Below are 25,969 nucleotides of genomic sequence, written 5' to 3' on the forward strand. Positions count from 1 at the left end.
GGACCCCCATAGATTATGCCTACCAGGACATCGTTGTTGGCTTGGGCATACTATATCTAATTATTTTGCTCGCCTATATTTTCGCGAGCTGGCACTTCCTTGAAAAATTCTTTTAGGTGGCCCCTTCATATTAGATCTTCGATGCATCCTTCAGAGCCTGAAACCCCCTATCCTTTCTAGAGTAGGCAGTCTCTTAGCCTCACGGGAGACTTCATATATATGAGCAATGTCTTGAGTGAGGGGGTATACTCTGCATGTCGCGAAAAAGGTTGCCTTTCCCTGAGATTTTCCGTTTTCTACCCTTTTTGGAACCTGTTTCGATCCCTTTCATTGCAGTTTTGGCCCCTTCGTTTATTTGTTGGGTAATCTTGTTGCCTACTTTTTGTGGCGAGCTTCTGGCTAGGGCTGCTAGCAAGCTTTCCACTCGTTGATGTTTAGTAGCCATTTGGTAGAATTTTGCCAGGCTCACATGGTCTTTACTTTGGAGCTCTTTCCATAGCTTCGTTTGCGGCCTGATTCCTGCTATCAGTAAAGTCTGGATCGACTCTTATGGTGCATCCACAACCTTTGATTGGTCATTCTAGAACCTCGTTAAATACTAGGTCAGTGTTTTGTCTCTTTCCTAACAAATATTGCTCAGATAGATAAGCGGCATTGCGAACTTTGTTCTCGCTTGGAATTGCTGTAGGTACAGCGAGGATAACTGTTGCTAAGATTTAATCGAGTTTGCTTTGAGCCTTTTGTACCACTCTTGGCATCTCTTACCAATGTGACCACAAAACAACGACACTTTGCCAAGTCACAGACCTGGTGTAACTCCATCAAGTCATTGAAAGAGTCAAGGTGGTCTCCAGGATCTCCTTTTCCATTGAACTTGCTTTCTAGCGCCCTGAATCCTTAGGGAATTGGGGCTTGGTGAACTTCCTCTATGAATGGAGAGCTCACTATCTCTTCTGTCGTATTGTTCTGGTAGGCTCTTAGATCGTTGAGCATTTTTTGCACCCGATCTAAGTCTTCGTTATGAGGATTACTCTGGCTGGCTCTATTCAACCTTACCTCAAGTAGACGAGTTCACAAATTTATTGCTTGTGAGCCCCTTCCATTGTGCGCATTGATATGCGAGGTTGAGTCATGATGGCTTGGTTGGTTGGTGTTATCATGCTCAGTAGTGCATTGCTCATGACATTGGTTAACCGAAACGTTGGTCATTGCCAGATTGGCACGCATGGCTCATCTTGCGAGCTTCTGAGGTTTGAGCTCACCTTTGGCATGGGTTAAAACCAGCACACTGACGTTGGAGATATCTTCGAGCAGGTTGAGTATCCCTCTGGCGACCATTAACTTCATCCTCCCCCATGGGTTGTTTGCCTAGTCATCTCCCGAGGTTAGTTTGCCTGTGGGATTCTCATTCATGAGTAGAATGTGCCTTGCAATGCCAAGGTTATTGAATGTTCCTTAGTGTCAACAAACCAGATTGGTCACCGAATTCTGACTAGTTAGGGTGACATCGGTGAAGTGTGGCTGGTTAAGGTCTTGGGGGACTAGTTGTTGGTTTCTTAACTTAGCCACGTTCTGTTGCACCACTTGTGAAACCATTGTTTTGATCATCTCCACCAGTTGCCTATTCTTGGGATTCGACATCCCTACCCCCTGCTGGTTCGCGGCCTACTGTACCAGCGAAATTGGTGGTCAACTTGAAGGCAAGGTCTGATGGACCTTTTGATTGGTGGTTTCCATGTTGTCATGGTTTCCTGTGTTGGTCTTTGATCTGGTACGGGCCATTGAGATTTTCAGGTGAATGGATCACTAAAGTTGTTTGCTGGAAATTTTGGGATTTGGCGGAGGCCCTCCTTCTAGCGCCAAAATGTTGATACAAGATTTTGCACCAACTACAGTGATCTGGTTGACCTTGACGGAATCGAAACTGATATGTGCATGATTAAAAATAACTAACAATGTATATGAAAAGCAATAATAAAAGTGACACAGGAGAGTTTTAAAGTGGTTCGGCAAGTTATGTTCTTGAGCCTATGTCCACTGTTCTTTGTATTTGCTGTAAGAGCTTACAATAGTGTTTCTAGAATAATTTGCTAACCCATTTCTCATTGTTGGAGGGGGTTTATATACATATTTTGTACAAAGGAAAGAGCAAAAATGAAGGGATTACAATTATGATTAAAATGCAACTCCGATATTCTTGCTGAGATTACGCTAAGATTGTTGTCGATCTGATCCCTTCTGAGATACTGGGATCTGAGGTTATCTGTGAGTTGGTTGAACAACTGTCGAGATTGGTCGCAACTAGCTTATGTTGGGTTGAGCTATATCTCGATGAGCTTATGTTGGGTTGAACTATATCTCGACGAGCTTATGTTGGGTCAGACAGTCGTTTGAGCCGAACTGACTCTGGATCGGGCTATAACCTCGTACTTTTCCAAGCTTGATGGAAAATCACACATAGCATATGGTATCTAGACTTTTCTTCTCCCGATACTCGAACTTTAATGTCTGTTCCATCTAGAGAACCTAAGCAATTCTACATTATAAATTTCAATGTTAGATAAATTTTGAATTTATTACAAGTTAAATAAACAAGGTGTAGGAGTAAACCTTGAAATACTTCCATCTTTCATCTCTGCTATTTTCAAGGACAGGTTCTGGATTTTTTAATAATATATGATGAAGTCGAAGAATGGAACCTAATACTGCATTAAATTGCCTACTAATAGTTTCTCCAAATCTACGAAAGAATGATTGCAATTGTCTATTCTTCTCATGATGGCCTATTGTATATAAAAAAATGGCAACCATCTCTTCAAGATCCAAACCCTTGGTTGGTTGTAACTTACCAACGTCTCTAATCATCTCACATAACTTCCAAAATGTTCCTCTATCCATTTTTAGTAAGTTTATTGTTTGAACATCACTTTCTCTTATGGCATATTTAATATTGCTCAACCTAACATCAACTCTCTCTTCAATTGATTCATCATTCAAGTAGTTAATGGTTCTAGGTAATCTCATACCAAGCAATGTAAATTTTTGAATCATAATGGTCATAAAAGCATAAAGGTTCAAAAGCATTTGAATATAGATGGAAACCATTGCAATGCCAATTATTCTCTTATTATTTGGTAGACGAGCCATCTCAAATCCCAAATACATAAGTAAAAAAAAAAAAAAAAAAAAAAAAGATATGATCATTATACCCTATATATATATGCATGCTTGGTTAGGTTGACTATGTAATTAGAAAACATTTTCTTTCACCAATGTAAAGTACCTTTGAATACTCATCTATACATACAAAATATAACAACATGTGAAGAATAAGAACAATCTCATTTTTTGTGTTTATTTATTATCATTTTTTTTTTTTTTATAGAGGTATCTAACTATACAATATATAAATCCCAAGCATGTATAGGACCAAAAAGCTCATAGACGAAATTGTAAGATAAAACCAAAGTTTGTCCCCAATCTATATATTGTGGGACCTGTTGCTTTGTAAAGTGATGAGTGCTTGGAAGCACACTCATACTTAGTGATTTTAAGGGTATTTTGTGAGGGAATTATGTTTAACTGGTTAATTTTACTTAATTTTTGTATCTCTTTTGTTTTCTAGATCATGTGTATGTTTTGTGAATTTTCAGGTATTTAGGTGCTGAAAAATGAAATTTTCAGGTATTTAGGTGCTGAAAAATGAGGATTTTAAGCAGACATTAAAAAGGAAAGAATCAGAATCGTGTAGGAACAAACGGTTTAAGAATCAAAGCTCAAACGAAGAAGTTATGGAATTTTGAAGAGTGTTCGCGACGGAGGATTTTTGATGGCGTTTGAAATCTAAGAGATGTATCTATGTTTTGGTTGTGATCCAGTTCAATCTATAAGATGGTTAAAATTGATCCAAAAGTTACGTCAGTGCATAGAAGACAAGCAGACGCGGGTTCTGGAACATGCCTCAGTGTTGCTGCGATAACTTGAGCTAAAGACCTCAGATTTGGATTATTCTTGGACCATTGGAAACGTGATTCAAATAGATATAATTAATATGCTTATGGTTTTGTCAGATTCAGAAGTTTTCATGCTAAAAAATGGAAGTCTTTTGGCACACAATTTTTTAGCAGTAGCTGTTAAGGAGAAACAGACGAAAAACGGAAAATTCGCCAAGCTACCATAATTTCCTCAGCATGAACTGGAGCTTTTCCACATATTGTTGTAAATCTTTGGAAGTCTAGTTTACCTAGAATTTTACGGTTCGTTATTCCGAGATTTCTAGAGGAAGATATTCCTGTTTTAGTACCAAAGGGTCAGCACAGGAATCCTAATTCTTCAAGTACTTAAGATTAATCCGAATTTTATTCTCCTATTTTGTATAGGATTTTTCCCATTACTTTCCCACAACCCTAGCACTATAAAAGGATGTCTTTAGGTATTTTTTGGAGACTTAAACTTTGAGAGAGGCAAGGAGAAGAGACTTCAACTTAGAAAGAATCGGAGGCAAGGAGAAGAGATCTACGTAGGGTTTCATCTTTTCTCTTGTACTTCATGTTTTTGAAGGTTTTGAGGTTTGATTTCTCTATGTTTATATGTAACTAATTTATTTTCTAGGGATCCGATATAACCTAACATGAAGGTTTTATGCTTTGATTAATTTTATTGTTCTATTGATTCAATAAATTTCTAGTTTCATTCATTGCACTTAATTTGATCTTGATGTTTTGTATGAAATAAGTATGGTAAACATCATATGCTAATTTTAAAATACAAAACAATTGATTGTTTGAGACAAGGTAAGGTAAATATCATGTGCAAACCTTGAATAGCTCTTTTGAATGATTGGATTGTGTTGAGGCAAACATTAGGCTAGATACAATTTGGTTCATATTTTGAGTACTTCTTGTTCTTAATGGGTTCTTGATTGTTAGGCTTTACTAAACATCCCAATGAGTTTAATGGTTAAGAATACTTGGTTAAACCCAAACATCAAATGGTAATACCATAATGATGGAAGACTGAACCTTAGGAATTGGATTGAGACAACAATAAATTAGTTATTAGCAGAGAATCGGATTGTTATGGTGAAATCGGATACCCAAGTTTTTCTTGCATTGGTTTTCAATTAATTTTTAATTTTGTTATTTAATTCAGTTGGTTAAGAATTTATTTTGCTTCCTTAGTAATTAGTTTAATTTCTTTTGTTTATTTTATTTGTTTAATTAAGGCATAGTATATTAGGATTAATTGACTGCTTACAAATCTCTGTGGGATTGACCCTTGCTTTTCCACACTAGACTACGATAGCAATTTGTGCACTTGCGAGGTATTAAAATTGTTCATAAAAAAGGACCAATATATATAACAAGCTTGACGGCTATTTGCAATGGTGTTGTTGATTTAATATTTCATGAGAAACAAAAAGCCACCATCAATAAGTTCTTAACCAAATAACAAAAAGAATCACTATGAGAAATTGAAAATAATAAAAAAGCTTTTTGCAAATAAGAAATTGAAAATAATTAATGAAAGGAATGGAAACTCACAAGTAGATTATTTCTCTAGTATGCTCTGAAGATGCTGATTATGTAAAAGTGAAGAGCTAAAAAAAAGAGAACGAGAAATATATTTATTTTAATTAAGGTAAAGGGTAATTACTAGGATATTAAATTATTAACAATGATAGTATTGGAAAATATAAAAATTAACAAAATCTCTCATTTTATTAAAACCAATGGATTTGGCAAAATCCCACCAACCAGGTAGGATTTTAAAACCCTAAAAAATGAAGGATTCTAGAGGGTGGTGGATTTTCCAAAATACATGGATTTGAACTTTTTTTTTTTTTTTTTTTTTAAAACCAAAAGAAGGATTTTACCAAATCCATGGATTTAACGAAATCATTCATTTAGAATTTGTAATGATTGTTTTACACGAGGATACTTGTAGAAATATATCAAGTAGAATATATGTATAGTAGCAAAATAAATGGGCCCAAAGTTTTCTTCTATTACATATAAACATATTTATACAAAACAGAGTATCATTTACAAAATGGTATTAAAACAGTGGATAGTGTAGCTATCACTCTTCGCTTGCCGACGCCCATCCAACCGCGTTCTCACCTAGATCCTACAACCACAAAGAAAAAACAACGGGGTGAGCACGAAATAATGCTCAGTAAGTAAATCCTCTACTCGACTGTCCCTGTAACTCTCTCTCTAATTCTTTCCTTACAGTACTCATCTTTCACACAGCTCTCTTTACTTAACTGCTGCTGTATGTCACGGCCTCATCTTATCGGAGGCACGGCTGGGTAGAGTTCACACAACACCATCCCACTCTTCATGACTTCGTGACTTTCGGGTGGAGATCACAAAGCACCAACCCGCTTTTCACAACTTTCGGGTGGATATCACAAAGCACCAACCCGTTCTCATACTTATCGGGTGGAGATCACAAAGCACCAACCCGTTCTCATACCTATCGGGTAGAGATCACAAAGCACCAACCCGTTTTTAGTGCTCTTCTCATTCTCTCTACTCTTAGAGTAGTTCATTCACACAGTTCTCTACTCTTTCTCAAACTAGATTCATAGTGTAGCTTAATGCTTAGAGTAGGTTAGTCACAAAGTTCTCTACTCTTTCTCAAACTACTTCTCACACGCACAATTAATGCATATGGATGGTTCATGTTTCTCACACTACTTCTCACACGCACAATTAATGCATATGGATGGTTCATGCTCATTAATGCACTTAGGAAATGCCATTATGCAATGTAGCAAAAATGAAGGTTCACCATTCATGCTCATACTTCTCTTAGGCATTTCATCAAACAACTAGTGTGCATACCTACACTCCACTTTATTTATAAGTCTATCCCTCTCTTGAACCATCCAAATGGGAGAAAACTCCCTCACCAAGCTATAATCCCTGCCATAACATAACACTTCCAAAAAGATTTCTCAATCTCTTCCAATTTCATCATAAACTACATTCTCATCACACATCACACTTCTCAATTGAAGTGTATTTAACAACCAAAAAATAACTACTTATCTCAACCCAAGTTCTCACTAACATAACATATATCCTGCATAAATAAATCTCTACTCAAAGGATTTCTCAAATATCAACTTGGATTGGGATTTACTTACCTTGTGATGGTGTGATTCCACTAACACTTCTCTTTTCCTTAGTAACTTGTCCCTTCTCTACAACTTTAAACAATAAAACCATAAGACTTCAATGCACAAATATATGCAAAACTTCACATCTAAAGCAAAAGTCCTTACCTTAGGATGCCTTAGATTAATTCTGTACCAAGATCTAACTAAAAACTCTCAAAAATCCTTGAAAACTTGAAGGAAGAATTGAAAGGAAATGGTGAGAGAGAATGGCGGTGGAAGAAGAATGAATGAAGGGTTTACTAAGCTTCAACCCTTTTTAGCTCAAAATATATTCATTCATTCCCATTTAACCCTTACCCTTTCTTAGAAATTCCACTTTTGCCCTTTGAAGTCTTTGCAAATGCACCCCCATTTAAATTATTCTTCATGCAATTTTCTTGCATTTCACTCCCCACTTTTCCTGCTAATTAGGGGTAGAATGGTCATTGTGCTCCAAAAGAAAAATTCTCTAGAAACTTAATAAACATTTTGTTATGGCCTTCACCGCGGCGAAGAATCTTTCTTCGCCCTAGTGAAAACTGACAGAACCTACACCGTAGGTTGTAGGACTTCATCGCCGCGTTATTCTTCGCCTCGGCGAAGTTTGTAACACAAAAATTTGCCAAGTCTTTACAAATTTCAGGGCAACCACTCAACCAACTCACAATATCCATTCAACCAAGGACCAACCAAACAATATTAACAATACAATATGTAACAACTGCTGTAAACTAGTACAATGCATGCATAATAACAATAGAAAATGGGCCCAAAACTTTTCTTTTTTATTATAAGTAATACGTCTTTTATACACAAAGAGCATCATTTACAAAAAGCCATTTTAAAAGANTTGCATTTTACTCCCCACTTTTCCTGCTAATTAAGGGTAGAAAGGTCATTTTGCCCCTATGGAAGAATTCTCTAGAATCTCAATACACATTTTTTTTAAGCCCTTCACCGTGGCGAAGAATCTTTCTTCGCCCCAGCAAAAACTGACAGAACCTACACCGTAGGTTGCGGGACTTCATCACCACGGAGAAGCTTCTTCTTCGCCCCGGCGAAGTCTGTAACACAAAAATTCACCAAGTCTTTTACAAATTTCAGGGCAATCACTCAACCAACTCACAATATCCATTCAACCAAGGACCAACCAAACAATATTAACAATATAACAACTCAATTAAGAGCAAAACAATAAAGATTCAAGCAATGCAACCTAAATTAGCTACATACCTCAAGTGGGGCGTTACATGATCTATGTTCTTTTAACACCCTAATCAACAGCTCTTCTTCTAATTTGCTCAACTTTGAATTGATGATTACATGGAAGGTTTCGGATTCACATATTTGAGGTGGGCAGGTAAAGGCTTCAGTTCAAGTTTCGGAGGTTTTTCCTTTCTTTCCTTTTCATTTTCTTTCTCAAAATCAAATTCCTCAAATTCTAGATCTTGGCTCTCAACCATTGGTTGAAGTGCTCCCAAAAATTTAGCACATTCATTCTTTCCTAGTTCATCTACCCCTATTGTTTTTGATTGAGTAATACACGTTTCTAGAGGTAGTTGAGGAGTCTTCTCTTTAATAGCCTCTGCTACTAATTTATCCACCACATCAACACTAAAGCACGAATCCGATTCCGATGGAAACTTCATAGCCTCAAAAACATTGAACATTACTATTTCATCTTGAACTCTTAACATAAGCTTTCCTTCTTGTACATCAATGAGAGCTCTTCCGGTGGCCAGACCAAAATGAGAGGCATTTCTTTATCCTCTTCCATGTCCAAAACAACAAAGTCCGTCGGAAAGATAATCTTGTCCACCTTCACCAACACATCTTCGACTATACCCCTCAGATGTCTGATGGATCTATCTGCAAGCTGCAACGACATGGTCGTTGGCTTTACTTCACCAATTCCCAATCTCCTGAAAACAGAAAAAGGCATTAGATTGATGCTCGCACCTAAATTAAACAAAACTCTATCAAAAGTAATATCTCCTATAATACAAGGAATAGTAAAACTCCCTGGATCTTTGAGTTTCGGGGGCAGCTTCTTTTGTAGAATTGCGCTGCACTCCTCCGTGAGCATCACTGTTTCCTCATCTTCTAACTTCCTTTTGTTTGATAAAATCTACTTAAGAAATTTTGCATAGCTCGGCATCTGTAGCAATGCATCTGCAAAAGGAATGTTAATATGTAGTTTTTTAAATATTTCAATGAATTTGGAAAACTGCTTATCCTGATTCTTTTTCTTGAGTCTCTGAGGAAAAGGTACAGGAAGGGTGTGATGTGCCAAATCTGGTGGTATCTCGAGAAATGGCAATTTCTCTTTCTTTTGTCTTGCCTCTCTTCCCACTTTTGTTCACCTTCCCTATAACTGGTTGGTTTCTCTTCAGCAACGATCTCTTCATTATCTTCCTCATCAGAATCTTCCTTCTCTTTTGGTGGGCTTCCTTCTTTCCCTGATTGTTTCACTTCTTCCAAAACTATCCCACTTCTAATAGTTATTGCATTTGCTTGCTCACATGGCTTAGTCACTGTGTTGCTTGGCAGGGAACCCTATGGTCCCTCATTTAGCTTTTCAGCCAATTGCCCCGCCTGTACCTCCAAGTTCCGAATGGATGCCCCTTGATTTCTAAAATTCATCTTTGTCTCATTCATGAAACCTGTGGTCTCTCGCATAAATTTTCCAAACATATCCTCCCGTTTTGTCACTCTTTGCTCTCCTTGTTGATTGTTCACCCCTGCTTGGTTGTTTGGAATTGCTTTTTGGTTCCATTGATTGTTCTGCTGATTCTATTGATTCTAATTGCCCCAAGATAGGTTCGGATGATTCCTCTAACCAAGATTATATGTGTTGGAGTACAGATTGTTCAATTGCCTTTGATTTCCTGCTAAGTAGTCAACCTGCTCTGATGATGAAAACGTTGATGCAAACGTGTTCCCCACTTGGCATTCACTACTCACATGACCACTTGTACAAAATTCACAAATTAGTTGAGGACCTTGAATAGAATTTACCTACATACTTCCCAACTATTTCTGAAGTGCAGTGAGTTGGGCTGAAATGGCTGTGTATGCATCAACTTCATGAAGACCCATAGATTTCTTCGGTTGCACCCTTTCATTAGGTCTTTGATAGTTGTTACTTGCTAAAACTTCAAGCAACTCATGAGCTTCTTCCGGTGTCTTATTCTGCAGTGCTCCTCCTGATGCTGCATCCACCATAGTTTGCACATTAACCATCAATCCATTGTAAAACGTTTAGACTTGCATCCAAATTGGCAACCCATGGTGTGGACATCTCTTTAGTAATTCCTTGTATCTTTCCCATGCCTCATATGATGATTCAGACTCTTCCTAAAGAAAAGATGTGATATCATTTCTCAATTTCACTGATTTTGCTAGAGGAAAGAATTTGGTCAGGAACTTCTGTGCTAAATCATTCCATGTTGTGATTGTTCCTGATGGTAGTGCCATTAACCATCCCTTAGCCTTATCCCTCAATGAACAAGGGAAAAGTCTCAATCTGATGGCGTCATCTGACACTCCATTGACTAGAAAGTATTGCAAATTTCCAAAAAATTTGTAATGTGCAGATTTGGATCTTCCTTCAAATCCCCTTTAAACTGTACCGACTGCTAGATCATCTAGATGATTGTCGGCTTTATCTCGAAGTTGTTGGCTTGTACCACTAGTCTAGTTATGCTCGACCCACTGCCTTCAATTGTGGGAACTAAGAATTCCCTTAATGTTCTATTTTCTGCCATCTCAATAACTATGACCTCTGGTTCAATTGTAGCCTCTCTTTCTCTTCTTTCTCTGTTAAGTCTTCTAGTGGTTCTTTCAATCTCAGGATTAACAGGAACCACTGGCTGATGTCTTGCTCTTCGCATAAACTACACAGAAAGATAGAAAAAGTGAGATCACAAACAATAGAAAAGAACAACAAAAATTTAATCTAACAAACAAATCAAAAAAAAAAAAAAAAAAAAAAACTCCAATCTAGCTAACACAAGAAAAACTCAATGTCAACACAAAAATCAATCCCCAACAACGGCGCCAAAAACTTGATGCGTTGTAACTACAACATGCAATGATAGCAAGTGCACTAGTCGCACAAAGTAATAAAGTGATGAGTGAGTATCGTTCCCACGAGGATTCTTTGCTAAACACTGAATTTCTTATTAGTTTTCAAGTTGGAGAAACCAAATATTGTTTGGATTTATGGGAGAATATAAAACTAAACTGAAAGCAAAATTTACTGAATGTGAAAACAACTAAATTATGAAAGCAAAGTTTAACACAAGTGTAATATCAATTAAAACAAACGGTTAGGGTTTGACTTCATTTGGACTCTAAGGATTAATTCTGTGGATTATGCTACTGTTACACTACAACATGCACGGATTGTAAACCGAATTCCGTAAGTTGTAAAACATACCTTCTCAGGCTATGAATTCCTACTTTTCCCTATTAATCTTCCGCACCCAACAAATTGAAGACTAACAAATCCAAGTTCATTAAGCTAATGGAATCCTAGATTGGTTTCATTGTCTCTCAAATCTATCTCTAGCTTTCAAAATAACAATGGTGATTATCCAAGAAGCTCAACATGACTCATTTCTCAATCTCATCATGTTCAACAAGTAAAATCAATGAAATTCGGAATAATCACACAATCTATACAATAGAATATAAAAGCAACAATAATCTATTGATTAATCCATAAAAATCCGAATTACATCAAACCCTAACCCAAAATGAGTTAGTTCATAACTAGATTAACATAAACAGCAAGAAAAACAATAAACCCAAAAATCAACACATTGAATTACAGAGAAAAGAGTATAGATCTCCCCTAGTTGAAGATTCCACAAGATTCAAGCTCAAATCTTCTCCCAAATGTAAAAGCTATTCAATACTCAACAAAAACCAGACAAACCTCGACCCACCTCTCAAAATGGCAAGGTTTTTCTTATATAGCTCGCCCAAAAGACCTAAAACTTTCCTAAAATAAAACTGTGCATTTTGGAGAAAACAAAAATTCGCAGACTTCATCGTGGCGAAGAAAGAATTTCGCCCGGTGACGAACTAAAGCTGAATCTCGTTCTTAGCTGCTTTCGCCGCGGCGAACCTTCTTGGAAAATTCTAAAATTTCATAATTTCCCTCTGCTTACTTTCTCCTTGAATTTTTGATCTTCGATGCTTTCTCATGGAAGCAAGCTTCATAGTGCTTCACTCTGCTTTAGAACTTTCCCCAATTCTGAGATCCGCTTACCTTTAAGTCTAGAAACTCCAATTCGCTCATTATTTGCTAAAAATGCACGTTTAGGCCTGAAACATAAAATATATAAAATTAGGTAGCAATTCAGGCATAAATAAGCTAAGAAGTATCTAAAATCCGGCCAAAAAGCCAAAATAAAATAGTATAATTCTCGGATTATCACTGTCATAGGTAGAAAATGAGTTGTCTTGGTCAATCTATCAACCAGCACCTAGATTGCATTATATCCTTGCTAAACTTTAGGAAGTCCCACAATGAAGTCCATTGAGATATCCTCCCATTTCTATTTAGGAATCTCTAAGGGTTGGAGTGATCCTGATGGTCTCTGATGCTCTGCCTTTACTTGTTGACATATTAAACATCTGGCAACATAATCGGCAATGTCTTTTTTCATACCTGACAACCAATAGCTTTTCTTTACATCTTGATACATCTTTACACTCCCAAGGTGAGCTGTATAAAGTGTATTGTATGCCTCACTAAGGATTTTATTCCTTAGTTCTTCATCTTGAGGTACACATATTCTATCTCTAAACATCAGTGCCCCATTGACTATTTTAAAGTTTGTCTCTTTACCCTCTATGATATGTTGGCAGATTACCTTGTAGGTATCATCTTTACCCTGTTTCATCTTGATCTGCTCCACCAAAGTGGGTTTGATCTCCATTTGGTCCAATCCTCCTTTGTTCACAATTTCAATTCCTTCTTGGAGGATCTCCTGTTGTAATTGTCCCTGTACAGTAATCTGACATAAAGAGACTTTTCTACTAAGGGCATCTGCTACTACATTAGCTTTCCTTGGATGGTATCTTATGTCGCAGTCGTAGTCTGTCACCAATTCTAACCATTTCCTCTGTATCATATTCAAATCTTTCTAGGTGAAGAAATACTTCAAACTCTTGTGGTTAGTGTATATGTTGCATTTCACTCCATACAAGTAGTGTCACCATATCTTCAAAGCAAAAACCACTGCTGCTAATTCCAAGTCATGGGTCGAATATCTGCTCTTATAGTCTTTCAATTGTCTAGAGGCATAAGCAATGACTTTCCCTTTCTGAATCAACATTGTTCCCAAACCATTGTGGGAGGCATCAACATAAATATCATAATCAATGCCTACTTCTGGTAATGTAAGAACTGGAGCTATAGTTAATCTTTTCTTCAATTCCTGAAAGCTCTGCTCGCATGCCTCTATCCATTCAAATGGTACTTCTTTCTTGGTGAGAGCTGTAAGTGGTCTGGCTATCTTTGCAAAGCCTTCCATGAACTTCCTATAGTACCTTGCTAAGCCCGAAAAACTTTAAACCTCTTTCACTGTCTTTGGCCTCTGCTACTCGAGCACCGCCTCTACTTTACCAGGATCCATGAACACACCTTCTCTAGAGGTCACATGACCCAAAAAGGTAACCCAATTCAACCAAAACTCACATTTTGAAAATTTGGCATACAGTTGTTTCTCTCTTAATCTTTGTAACACAAATCTCAAGTGCTCGGCATGGTCTTCTAAAGTCTTGGAATAAACCAAGATATCATCAATAAACACGACTATGAACTTGTCAATGACATNAAATAATGAAAATGGTGGCTGAACCACTCAACAAACCTTAAGCTAAATTCAGTCAACCAACATAAACTTGAAGCAATGCTTAACATTTTTCAACAATAAAATCCCAACAATTTTATTCTCATCATAGACTTATAAAATTCATCATTGTTACACATAACAAAACATGAAAACACTAAACACAATTAAAAATTGTTCAAATTTTTCCTACCCCCAAACTAACGATGGCATTGTCCCCAATGTCACATTATGCACAATTTAGGAATAGAAAACATAATTTACAAAGGTACGAGATAGTTCCCTGATTAATCTGTGAATTCAAAGTTCTGCTCAACAGCATGCATACCCGTTCATTGTAACACAGTGGACACCACAGCATTTCATTTGTCTTACAGATTATGGTGATGAGAAATACAAAAATTCACTGACTAAATTGAAAATACTACAATCCTAATCTCACCCTTACGACTACTAAAAAGTTCAAACAAAATTAAACAATCCAAACCAAAAGAAAATTAGTTCAATGTTCAAAATAAAAGACAATCCAAACCAAAAGAGAATGGCACCTCGGCAAATAATAATTTTTGCCATGGCGAAGTCTAGGACTGTTCAGCTTCTGTTTTATGCAAAATGTTCTTCGCCGCGGCGAAAACAAGAAAATTTTCCTTTTTTTGCCTTAGTTCGAAAATTCACCTGAAACACCCAAAAGACACAAAAAATCAAAATCATTCTAATTCATAAGAAAACTAAATAGATTCAAACAACAAACAAATGAAAACACTTGGGTTGCCTCCTAAGAAGCGCTTGTTTATAGTTGGAAGCTCGACTTTCTCAATTCCTCAAGTCGGGATGTCAAGTTGGATGGGGAATGACTTGCAACTCGTCACCCTATCAATGTATGGCTTCAACCTCTGTCCATTGACCTTAAATGTGCCTTTTTCTTCATGTGACACCTTCACCGCTCCGAATGGGTAAACTCTTAAAACTATGAAGCCAGACCATCTAGACTTAAGTTTTCCAGGGAATAGCCTAAGTCTAGAATTATACAACAACACTTTCTGACCCACTTCAAAGTTCTTCTTCCATATATGCTTGTCATGCCACCTTTTTGTCTTTTCTTTGTAAATCCAAGCATTCTCATACGCTTCGTGATGGAACTCATCGAGTTCATTCAAAGTTAGCATCATTTCCTCCTCAGCAGCTCTTAAATCCATGTTGAACTACTTGACTGCCCAGTACGCCTTATGCTCGAGTTCTATTGGCAAGTGACATGCCTTCCCATAGACCATCCTAAATGGAGACATACCAATTGGAGTCTTAAATGCAGTGCGGTAGGCCCATAATGCATCATCCAATTTTCTTGACCAATACTTCCTAGATGCATTCACTATCTTTTCTAAAATGCCCTTAAGGTCTCTGTTTGACAGTTCCACTTGCCCGCTAGTCTGTGGATGGTATGGTGTCGGAACTCTATGTTTCACTCCATACTTTCCTAAAAGCGCATTCCTGCACCATCCGGAAGGAATCCTTGAAAAGGGTTGGCCAATAAAATCAAGATTGGAGGACCTTGGCTGCTGTCCTAGTCCCTCCAAAATGACCACCCGCTTCTCTCTCATGGCAATGCCGTAGAATGCTCTCAATTTCCTCTTCTGGTACACACCTACGTATCATTTGATCAGCACAGTGTTTGTACAGAAATGGTTCTTCCCAGAAGTAATACTTCAAGTTAGAGAAAAACTTCCTCTTCTACTGAAACGTCATGCCATTCGGAAGCACTCTCGATGACAAGTAGTTTACAAAATGTGCAGACCACAGTGCTTCTTCCACTCTTATCAATTTCTCATCCGGGAAAGTTTCTTTGATTTGGGGTTCCTCTTCACTTCCCTTAATTGGTTGTTCAATCCTTGACAAGTGATTCGATTCGCCACCACATTTTTCGACCCCTTTTTATCTCGGATTTCCAACTCAAACTCTTGTAGTAGTAGGATCCATCTTATCAGCCGAGGTTTCGCTTCTTGCTTTGCCAATAGGTGTTTGAGTGTCGAATGATCCATGTAGACTATCACCTTAGCACCTAGCAAATATGAATGAAATTTGTCAAATGCAAAAACTACAGCTAACAACTCTTTTTCAGTGGTGGTGTAATTCAATTGTGCATCTGTGAATGTCTTGCTAGCATACTGAATTACATGCAACACTTTGTTCTTTCTTTGTCCTAACACTACTCCTAGTGCAAAATCACTAGCATCACACATCAATTCAAATGGTAGTCCCCAATCGGGAACTGTAATAGTAGGTGCAGATACTAACAATTTCTTAAGAGTTTGAAAGGCATGCATGCATTCATCATCAAAATTAAAAGCAACATCTTTAATCAATAAATTGCATAGGGGTTTCGAGATTTTAGAAATATCCTTGATAAACCGTCTATAAAACCCCGCATGCCCCAAGAAACTCCGAACAACCTTAACATTGGACGCTGGTGGCAACTTTTCAATCACTTCTGTTTTTGCTCGATCCACTTCGATGCCATCCTTTGAAATTCTGTGATCAAGTACAATTCCTTCCTGTACCATGAAGTGGCATTTCTCCCAGTTGAGCACCAAGTTCGTCTCCTGACATCGCTGCAAAACAAATGAAAGATTAGATAAGTAATTGTCAAAAGATGAACCAAAAATAGAGAAGTCATCCATGAAGACTTCTATAAACCGCTCCACCATGTCGCCAAAGATGGACATCATGCATCTTTGAAATGTGGTTGGTGCATTGCATAATCCGAAAGGCATCCTTCTGTAAGCAAAGGTGCCATAGGGACAAGTGAAAGTTATCTTCTCTTGATCTTCAAGAGCAATGACAATTTGATTGTATCCTAAAAAACCATCCAGGAAACAGTAGTGAAGCATGCCCTGCTAATCTCTCCAACATTTGATCGATGAACGGAAGTGGAAAATGATCCTTCCTTGTCACTTTATTTAATTTCTGGTAGTCAATGTACACTTTCCAGCCCGTGACCGTCCTAGTTGGTATCAATTCGTTGCTCTCATTCTTTATCACTGTGATACCTTATTTCTTCGGAACTACTCGCACCGGGCTCACCCATGGACTGTCTGAAATAGGATAAATTATGCCCGTATCTAGAAGTTTCACCACCTCCTTTCTCACCACTTCCTTCATCGAAGGATTCAATCTCCGTTGTGGTTGCACCCTCGGCTTGATATCTGATAATCCGTGAATTATACAATTTTCATTATACCTTTTTGTCGGATTTCAGGTACTTTCTAGTGCATTTTGACCTGAATTGTTTCTTAATTAGTTACTTTTCGTATTTCAGGTTAAAATGGACATTTTGAGCAAATAAGAACAAAATTTGATATTTTTGACTCAGAAATTAGCAGATCTCAGAAGATAGGAGAGTTTCGGAGCAGGATAAAGCACGATGAAGCTTGTTTCCAAGGAAGAGCACCGAGAATCGAAGAATCAAACGAAGAAGCAAGCAGAGTGGTAGTTTTGTAATTTCAGAACTCTTCAAGAAGCTTCGCCCCGGCGAAGTAAGCCAGGGACGAACTTGTCTGCTTCATTCTTTGTCGCGGCGAAGAATTCTTCTTCGCCACGGCGACAGTCACTTATTTCAGTTTTGTTAAACGCACAGTTTCGGGCTGTGCGTGTTTGGCTGGGTTATTTGGACGAAGTATAAAAGAAAAACTGAGTCTTTTTGCCCAGGATCTTCGTTTTTGTTTTAGGTTTAGCCACTTTTGCACTTTTCTAAGAACTTTGAGCGATTTGGTTTGTAAGAGGAAGAAGATTTGATTTCCAACTAGAGGATTCATCTTTTGGGGAGATTTCTAATCTTTTATCTCATTTTCATTATGTTGAACATGTTTATTTCCGAATTTCGTTTTTGTATTATTGATTTAGTTATAAACTAATCTATTTTGGGTTAGGGTTTTGATGGTAGTTTGGATTTTTAAATGGGTTAAGGGTTTGATTGTGTTATTTTCATATGAATATGCTTTGGTTGTGTGTTACTCTGATTTTTAAATGTTGTATGTGATGAACATGGTGAGATTGAGAAATGAATCATGTTAGGCTTCTTGGGTAATCACCATTATAGTATTGGATGCTAGAGATAGATTCAAGAATTAATGAAATCATTATAGGATTCTTTTGCTTAATGAGTTTGGAATTAAATTTGAACAAAGGGATGTTATATTATTAGTGTTGCACAAATCTAGCTCTAGCTTTGATTTGATCAATAGTTGTGTAGAGTAATTTTTGTATGTTGTATGTGTTTAGATGATGAGAATTATTGATTGAATTAATGTTGAATGATGCGTAAATCCAGCCATGAGAAGTGATTTATTAGTATGTGATAAATTGGTGGAATTTTGGATGAAGTATGGAAGGATTGTTTTTGAATTGTGGAGTGCGGATTTTCGGCCAGGTTTGATGTTGGCTTTGGGGAGTTTTTGCTCCAATTTTGGTGGATTAGGAGAGATGTGGAAGTGTAGCCAATTTAGTATTTGCATGTGCATGTAAATTGTTTGATGAAATTTTAAAGTGAAGTGCATGCATGAATATGTTAGATTGTTACTTTGCTATGGTATTGTTGATGGTAGAGAATAATAGTTATATAATGACATATTGGTATGCCATAATGCATTCTTAAATTTGAGTACTTGAATTTGGAAAGAGTAGTAAAGAATAGGTTTGGTTATGTATATATATATATATATACATATATTGTAAGTGAGAATATTAAAGAAAAATGTCAGCCAAAAAGTGAAAGAATAAAAGAAAAGAAATTGTTTGCAGATTCATTTATTAAAGAGCACATTTGAATGATTTATATAATCTGAATTTTTATTTAAAAGAAATATAAAATGTTATATTAGAAGGTTGTTGCAATGGGAAACCTGTGAGTGACAGAGAAGCAAAATAGTCCCACATGCACGCCGCCATCAGTGAGCGACCCTAGAATAGAAAAGCAGAATTTGTACAGCCTATTAGAAGTGCATGTGGATGAGGACTGTACCCAGAAAGAATTTCAGAATACACTCACACAGCCAAGGTTCCAAATCCATGCCTCAACCAAGTCCGATCGGCAAATCAGAATAGAATAAAGAAAAGAAAAGAGAAAAGAGAAACAGAATAAGAAATAGAAAACAAAAAAGAATAATTATTTATTACAGAAAGTTTGTTTATTTTTGCATATGCATTATGCTACTCCCACTAACCAGAATTTCTTATGTGCTTAGTGATATTCTAGTTTTTATTAATTATTCTTACATGTCAGTAAGTAACATATTATAATATTAGAAAAGAAACAAAAAATAATAGAAAAGTTTTATGTGAGAAAAGAAAGCCAGAATATGAGTAAGTTAAGTGCGTTAGTATAATAGAACTTTGGGCTTTCTAGAAAAGTATAGAAATAGAAGCCTTAGAATTAATAGAATACATGCCAGAGTCAGACACGTATTTTGGGATCATGCATAGACAACATATAAATGCATGACATAGCATAGCATATATTTTGGAAATTTTATAATTATTGGAAATGTCTAGCTAGTTATTTTGCAGATTTAGAGAGCATGTTTTTAGAGGACTGTTGCGATGGGGAACCTGTGAGCATTCACTGCGTTAGCTAGTGGCGATAGAGAAGCAGAAAATTCTTGCATGCACGCCGCCATTAGTGAGCGGCGTCAGAATTGTACAGTCTGCTGGAAGTGCATATGGATGAGGACTGTACCCATAAAGAATTTAGAATATGCTCATATGACCAGGGTTCCAAATCCATGCCTCAGCCAAGTCCGATCGAAAAATCAGAACATAATACAGAAAGAGTTTCAGAAATAGAAAGAAAAATAGAATAAGAAATAGAAAACGGAAAGAATTTCAAAAAGAAAGAAAAATAGAATGAGAAACCGAAAACAGAAAGAACTTTAGAAAGAAAATACAAGAATTAGAAAATAATTTTCAGAAAGAATACAAACATGATCATTTGCATGTGCATCAGACATTTTATGTGCATTGCATCTCATGCATTTATGCATAGATTAAACAATTTATTTTATTATTGCATGTTTGACTAGCCAAGAAAACAAAATAGAAACCCATGAGAATAAAGAAGAAAAGAAAATAGAAGCCTATGAATATAGGGAGGAAAAGAAAATAGAAGCCCATGAATATAGGGAATAAAAGAAAATAGAAGCCCCCGAGAATAGAAAAGAAATTAGAGATATATGAGAAAGGAATAGAAATTAGAAACATGACAGATAGCAAAGAAACTTAGCAATTTGTTGAGTAGAGAAAGAAGCAGAAGTTATAATCTAGCAAAGAATAGAAATAAAATGATAAAGAATAGCACAACACTTGAAGGATTTAGAAAGATTTGAGAAAAAATAGAAGACAGCTAAGTAGTATGCCTGAGAATAAAGAGAGAAAGCAAGTAGAAATTTTGAAGCAGTACAGCAAAAAACGGGGACAGCGGAATAAGAGCATAGTTAGATTTGGTTTACTTACTGAGCATTTATAGCTCACCTCGTTGCTTTCCTTATTTTTGTAGGTATTAGATTGTAGTGGTCAGGAGATGTCAAGCTGGCGAGAGGATTGCACACACTGTCCCAGTGAAGGAATTTAATGTGAATTTATATATGTGAAAAATAATCTTTGTGAATAATAATGTTGTAACTAGATTAAGGATAAAAAATTTAATGAATGCCTTTTTTAAACTAGCAATTCTCTATATTCTCTCCATATGATGTTCTGTGAATACTTGCCTAGTGAGACATTACATGTATAAACTGATTTGTTGAGGAATTTGCATTGGATTGATATTGTATTACGTGTGCATGAACAATATTCTAGGATTGCGACGTTGAGCTTCGTAAACGTGGAATGCGTAAACAGGTCGTGGCAAAATAAAAATTCACCACAGCGTGATCACAGGATATACTGAGCAACTAGGACGCACAAATAGGCCGTGGTGAAATAAAACTTTGCTGTCATGCAATGACATTGCGTGATCACGAAATTGCATGGTTTGAGGCACGGAAAAATAAAACTTCACCGCTACATGAAAGTGTCATAAAATGGCGCACCTGCAATTTGGGTCGCGACATAATAAAACTATGCCATGGCGTGCAAATGACGAAGTAGCATGTCAAATCGTAAAATTGCATGATCTTGCCGTAGCTTAATAAAACTATTTTCTGGCGTGAAAACGATGAAGTGTCACATCAAATCGTAAAATTGCATGATCTCTCTGTGGGGTAATAAAACTATGCCAAGGTGTGAATGCATCGTCAGAGCGCAAGTTGCTGGATTTGCGCCATGGCGAAATAAAACTTCACTGTGACGCATATTCATTCCTACGTCGTGCCATGGCATAATAAAATTATGCCGCAGCTTGAATGCTGCTGTAACATTTTAACAATGCTGGACCAATATGTAATTATGCCAATTCAAGAGGGTAATTTATAAATCAACCCATTCAGTTCAAAATTGATTGTTTTGAATATATGCAATTATTCTTGTTTGAAAAATTGTATGGTGCCCGATACATGAGCCTTAGACCTATGGTGAATGTTTTAATATATTTTTGTGTATGTATGGTTGTAAATATTTTCAATAGGGCCTGCGTGCTCTGTCTCTCTCCTCCCTTCTTATTGTACATTCTCTTCTCATCTTATTCCCCTAAAATGTAACTCAAGGTTTCTAAATTCATTGATGTAAAATTAGTGTAGAATTAATTTCACTGTAAATTTAGTATGAGGTATTTTGTAATGTACTTGAAGATGGAGCAAGGATGAAGCGATCATATTTGAAGACTCAAGATATTTATTACGGGATCCCTAGGTGACCCACCGATTCCTCTAGGCTTGAGGAAATCGGTTTTAGTTAGGCCATGTACTGGCATGTTTCCTCAGATGCTTAGACTGCATGCTAAAGCTGTATGTTATAACTATAACATGCTAATAAAGATAAAACTGGTGAGACGTAAAATAAAAACCCTTAAATAAAATATAAAGTCAAACGTACGCCTTCGATCACCATGGGTTTAATCAAACCACTGTTTGTCAGAACCTTGTTCGCCAAAGTGAAGGGTACACTTCTACAGGTGGGAGGTTAAATTTCATTGGATTCTTCTTTAATGGTGATGGGTCGACTTAAATGATATATTTTGCTTGTTCGCCAAAGTGACGGTTGATAACCATATTATAGGCATAGTAGAGAAGTACACTTGTTGTGTGTACGTGATGACATGTAGTGTCCACTTTACTGATACTGATAATCACACTTAAGGACACTAGCTTCGGCCATTGAATTGTGTGATTGGTTTGTTGGCTTGTTTCACATTTGAGGTTGGTAGCGGGAGCTATCAACTAGTGTGGATTAAGTTTGTTGGCCTACGTAATCAACCCATTTTGGCTTGTCCGCCAAAGAAGGTTTGAAATGGGCTAGATGGGATCTCAGTCCACTAAGAAAGCCAACGGGCTTTCTTGAGTTAATAGTAAGGGCTATTGGCTTGTGGAAAATAGTGGGAGTGATTATTTAATAAAAGACCTTATTAAATAATAATAATAAACAATGTAATAATTTTTTTGCTTACTCCACACTTGTAGATTCATTAAAATGAGCAATATGAAATCATCATCACTACGACAAATCATCGAACTGGGAAACAAATGGAATGGTGAGAATTTCATTGACTGGTATAGAGGTATAAACAATATACTTCAGTCAAGCGATAGGTTTTACACCATTGAGCAAGTTTTGTCATTGGAGCCTACCGATAATTCTATCCATTAGACTCAATCCCACTGTGGCCACAACTTTAGTGTCATTTCCATATACTGAATCGCGTTGTGAGATAACTTCTCCTGTACCTGAGAATGATGAATCGTCTGTCAATCCACCATAGTCTTGATACACTCCTCGATGTAGCCAATCACTGATAGCTCTAAATAGAACTATGTTAGGCTAGTGTCAAACTACAACAATCGGTGCACAAGGCGCTCCAGTGATCTCAAGTCTAAGGATCACATGCACCACCATTCGTTAAAGGGTTTATTCCATAGACACTAGGGTTACCATCTATATGGAATCCTCTGGAGGGTTAGTCCAGTGAACTTACCTACAGCAAGCACCCATGTGTTACACCAAGTTGTCAACAAACAACCTTGACAAGTGAGATCAGTCACTGCCTTTTGACAGGGTTGTTCAACACTATGATATCCTTACCATATTATCTGTGTCCTAGGTCAAAATAATACTAGGCTACAGACATTTCTAAAATTGCCACCGTATGTGATCATAAGGTTCTCACTATCAAGATTTGAAACACATGATACCCTCGTCACGGTTCTACCATCATAAGGACATATATCAATACATATCAGTCTGATTTACACGATATAGAATAAAATGACTTTTATTGATTAATGAACATTATTACAAAAAGTCAATTCTACAATAATTGATTGGCTTTAGGGCACTTACTCTAACAATCTTTCACTTGCACTATAGCCAATCATTCATGTATTTAATACCAAATGACCTCAAGTGTTGTTCATACTTCTACTGTGACAAAGGCTTCGCCAGTGGATCAGCGAGATTGTCATCAGTATGTGTTAGTAATTGATCTACCATACGCAGTGGAAAAACAAAAAAATTCAATCGATAAATCAATTACCTTTCTTTGCCAAGATCCGAGTATAGATTATACCGTTTACATGTTTATAAACAAAGTCTGTATAAAGTAAATCCATTCAAGGATTAGATTACTTACGTACATTTGGAGGCTCCTTCGAATATCTTTGACTTCGGACAGGAACACTGTTAATGTAATGCTCTCTCCCTCTAGCTAGTATACTCGTAAAATAACAGTAAAACTCACTAAATATATATATATATAAGAAAATATACATGTAGATGAGTAAGAAAGAATAGAAAAGAAAAGAAAAGAAAGAATAGAAAAGAAAGAAAAGAATAGAAAGAAAGGAACCATAGAAAGAAATAAAGAATAAGAAAAATAGATAAGAAAATGCATAATCTATGCATTTGTGCATTTGCATCATAAATATGCATAATATCATGCTCATTATTGTGAGTAGTGAAAAATTAGAAAATTGAGTTGGAAGGAAAGAAAATTCAGGATTTAATCAACGGAGAGAGAAGGGTAGCATAGCGGGTTTACTTACTGAGCAATTAGTGCTCATTCCGTTGTTTTCAATGTTTTTGCAGGTAATAGGTGAGTTGCGGTTACTTGGAATGTCACGTAGTGGAAGGGATTGGGCTACACTGTCAAGTTGCTATTTTGAGTATATTTTGTAAATATTTGTATATAAAGAAAAATTAAATATGGGCCCATACTTTATTACTCGTTTATATGTGTATTTTCTTATATATATTTTTAATGAGTTTTATTGACTATTTTACAAGTATAATAGCTAGAAAGAAAGTATTACACGGTTCTTGTTCACCGTCTACTGTTCACGTGATTTTTTGCCAATCAATCCAAAGTAGGATTGCACCCACGGAAGTCCACACGAAGATAATCCGTAGAACCCTTGATTATTTTGCTAGAACAATCAAGGGCTTCAAGAATCAAGAAAGAAGAACAAGAAAAATTTTCCTCTTGAGAGAGAGAGAGGTTGGGTGGCTAGGGTTTTAATTGAATGAATGATTCACATTGTTTTAATTTTAAGTTGCATTTATATAGTGCAAAAATTAAAACCGTATTCCACTTAGGAATAGCCATGGGCTCCAACCCTAGTTTACCCTTGCAACCAAACACACCCTTTATGGTATTCTAATTAATTAATTATTATTATAATTAAAATCAATTAATATATATTAATATATTAATATTTAATTAATAATAATAATTCACTTAAATATATACAGAGATATATTTAAATATAATCTCAATAATTTAATTTTAATATTAAAATTAAATACAGGCAACAATCTCAACAAATTTAATTGCATTGTGAGATTACCAAAATACCCTTTCGTCCTAAAAGATGAAAATACCCTTCTTACAAATTGATTCTTAAATTATCTTCTAAGTGTATGACCTGTAGGCTTCTCATCATATCAGTAGTGTGTAGTATCGCGAATAACACCAATTAATCGTCTCACTACACACAGACCAAGATTGGTCCCTAGCAAGGCATCATGGCCACCCGATAGATTCAGATTCAGCGAAACCGCATCCTGTCAATGATATGGTTACCGTGCTATCAAATCCTTTCATCAACTATTATCTCATCAAGACTGAGGTACAGAAATAGTGTCAACCTATAACGCCCACTTTGAGGTACATGGCTTACTCTTGTTAAATTTGCCTTTAAAAGTTGTTGTTTAGCCTCTATTAATTTGGTTTGTGGATGTGGATTGGATGCCCTGATTTTGGTGAAGACTTGGCGAATTTTGGAAATGCAGACTTCGCCAGGGCGAAGAAAAAGCTTCGCCGCAGCGACGTAGGTTCTGTAATTTTTCACTGAGGCAAAGAAAAATCTTCGCCAGGGCGAACAATCGGTTGATTTTTCTTATGAAGTTTCTAGAGAATTTTCCATAGGGGTGCAGTGACCATTCTACCCCTATTTAGCAGTAAAAGTGGGGAGTGAAATGTAAGAAAATTTCATGGAGAATGCTTTAGAGTGGGGGTGTATTTGTAAAGAATTAAAGGACAAAGATGGAATTTTCAAGAAAGTATAAGGGCAAAATGGGAAAGAGTGCTTATTTATATGAGCTAAAAAGGGTTTAGCCTTAGAAACCCTCCCATTCTTTACACCCCATATATCACTTCCACTCTCCATTTCTCTCATCTCTTCATCCAATTTGCTAAGGAACTTGAGAGCTTTTGGTTGGATTTTAGCAAGGAATTGATTCTAAGCATCAAGAGGTAAGGATTCTTACCCTAGACATAAGATTAATTAGTGTTAGTATG

The 25,969-nt window shown here is 36.6% G+C and overlaps 1 non-coding gene across 1 annotated transcript; it reads left to right on the top strand.

Annotated features, from left to right (window-relative positions):
- The first annotated feature begins 10,451 nt into the window (after positions 1-10,451).
- LOC116137424 lies at positions 10,452-10,558 on the top strand. Its single transcript, XR_004129184.1, has one exon. It is a non-coding gene; the product is annotated as a small nucleolar RNA R71 (small nucleolar RNA).
- Positions 10,559-25,969: the final 15,411 nt, after the last annotated feature.

The sequence above is a fragment of the Pistacia vera genome, unplaced genomic scaffold (assembly GCF_008641045.1).
Source record: "Pistacia vera cultivar Batoury unplaced genomic scaffold, PisVer_v2 Contig324, whole genome shotgun sequence".
NCBI lineage: Eukaryota > Viridiplantae > Streptophyta > Magnoliopsida > Sapindales > Anacardiaceae > Pistacia > Pistacia vera.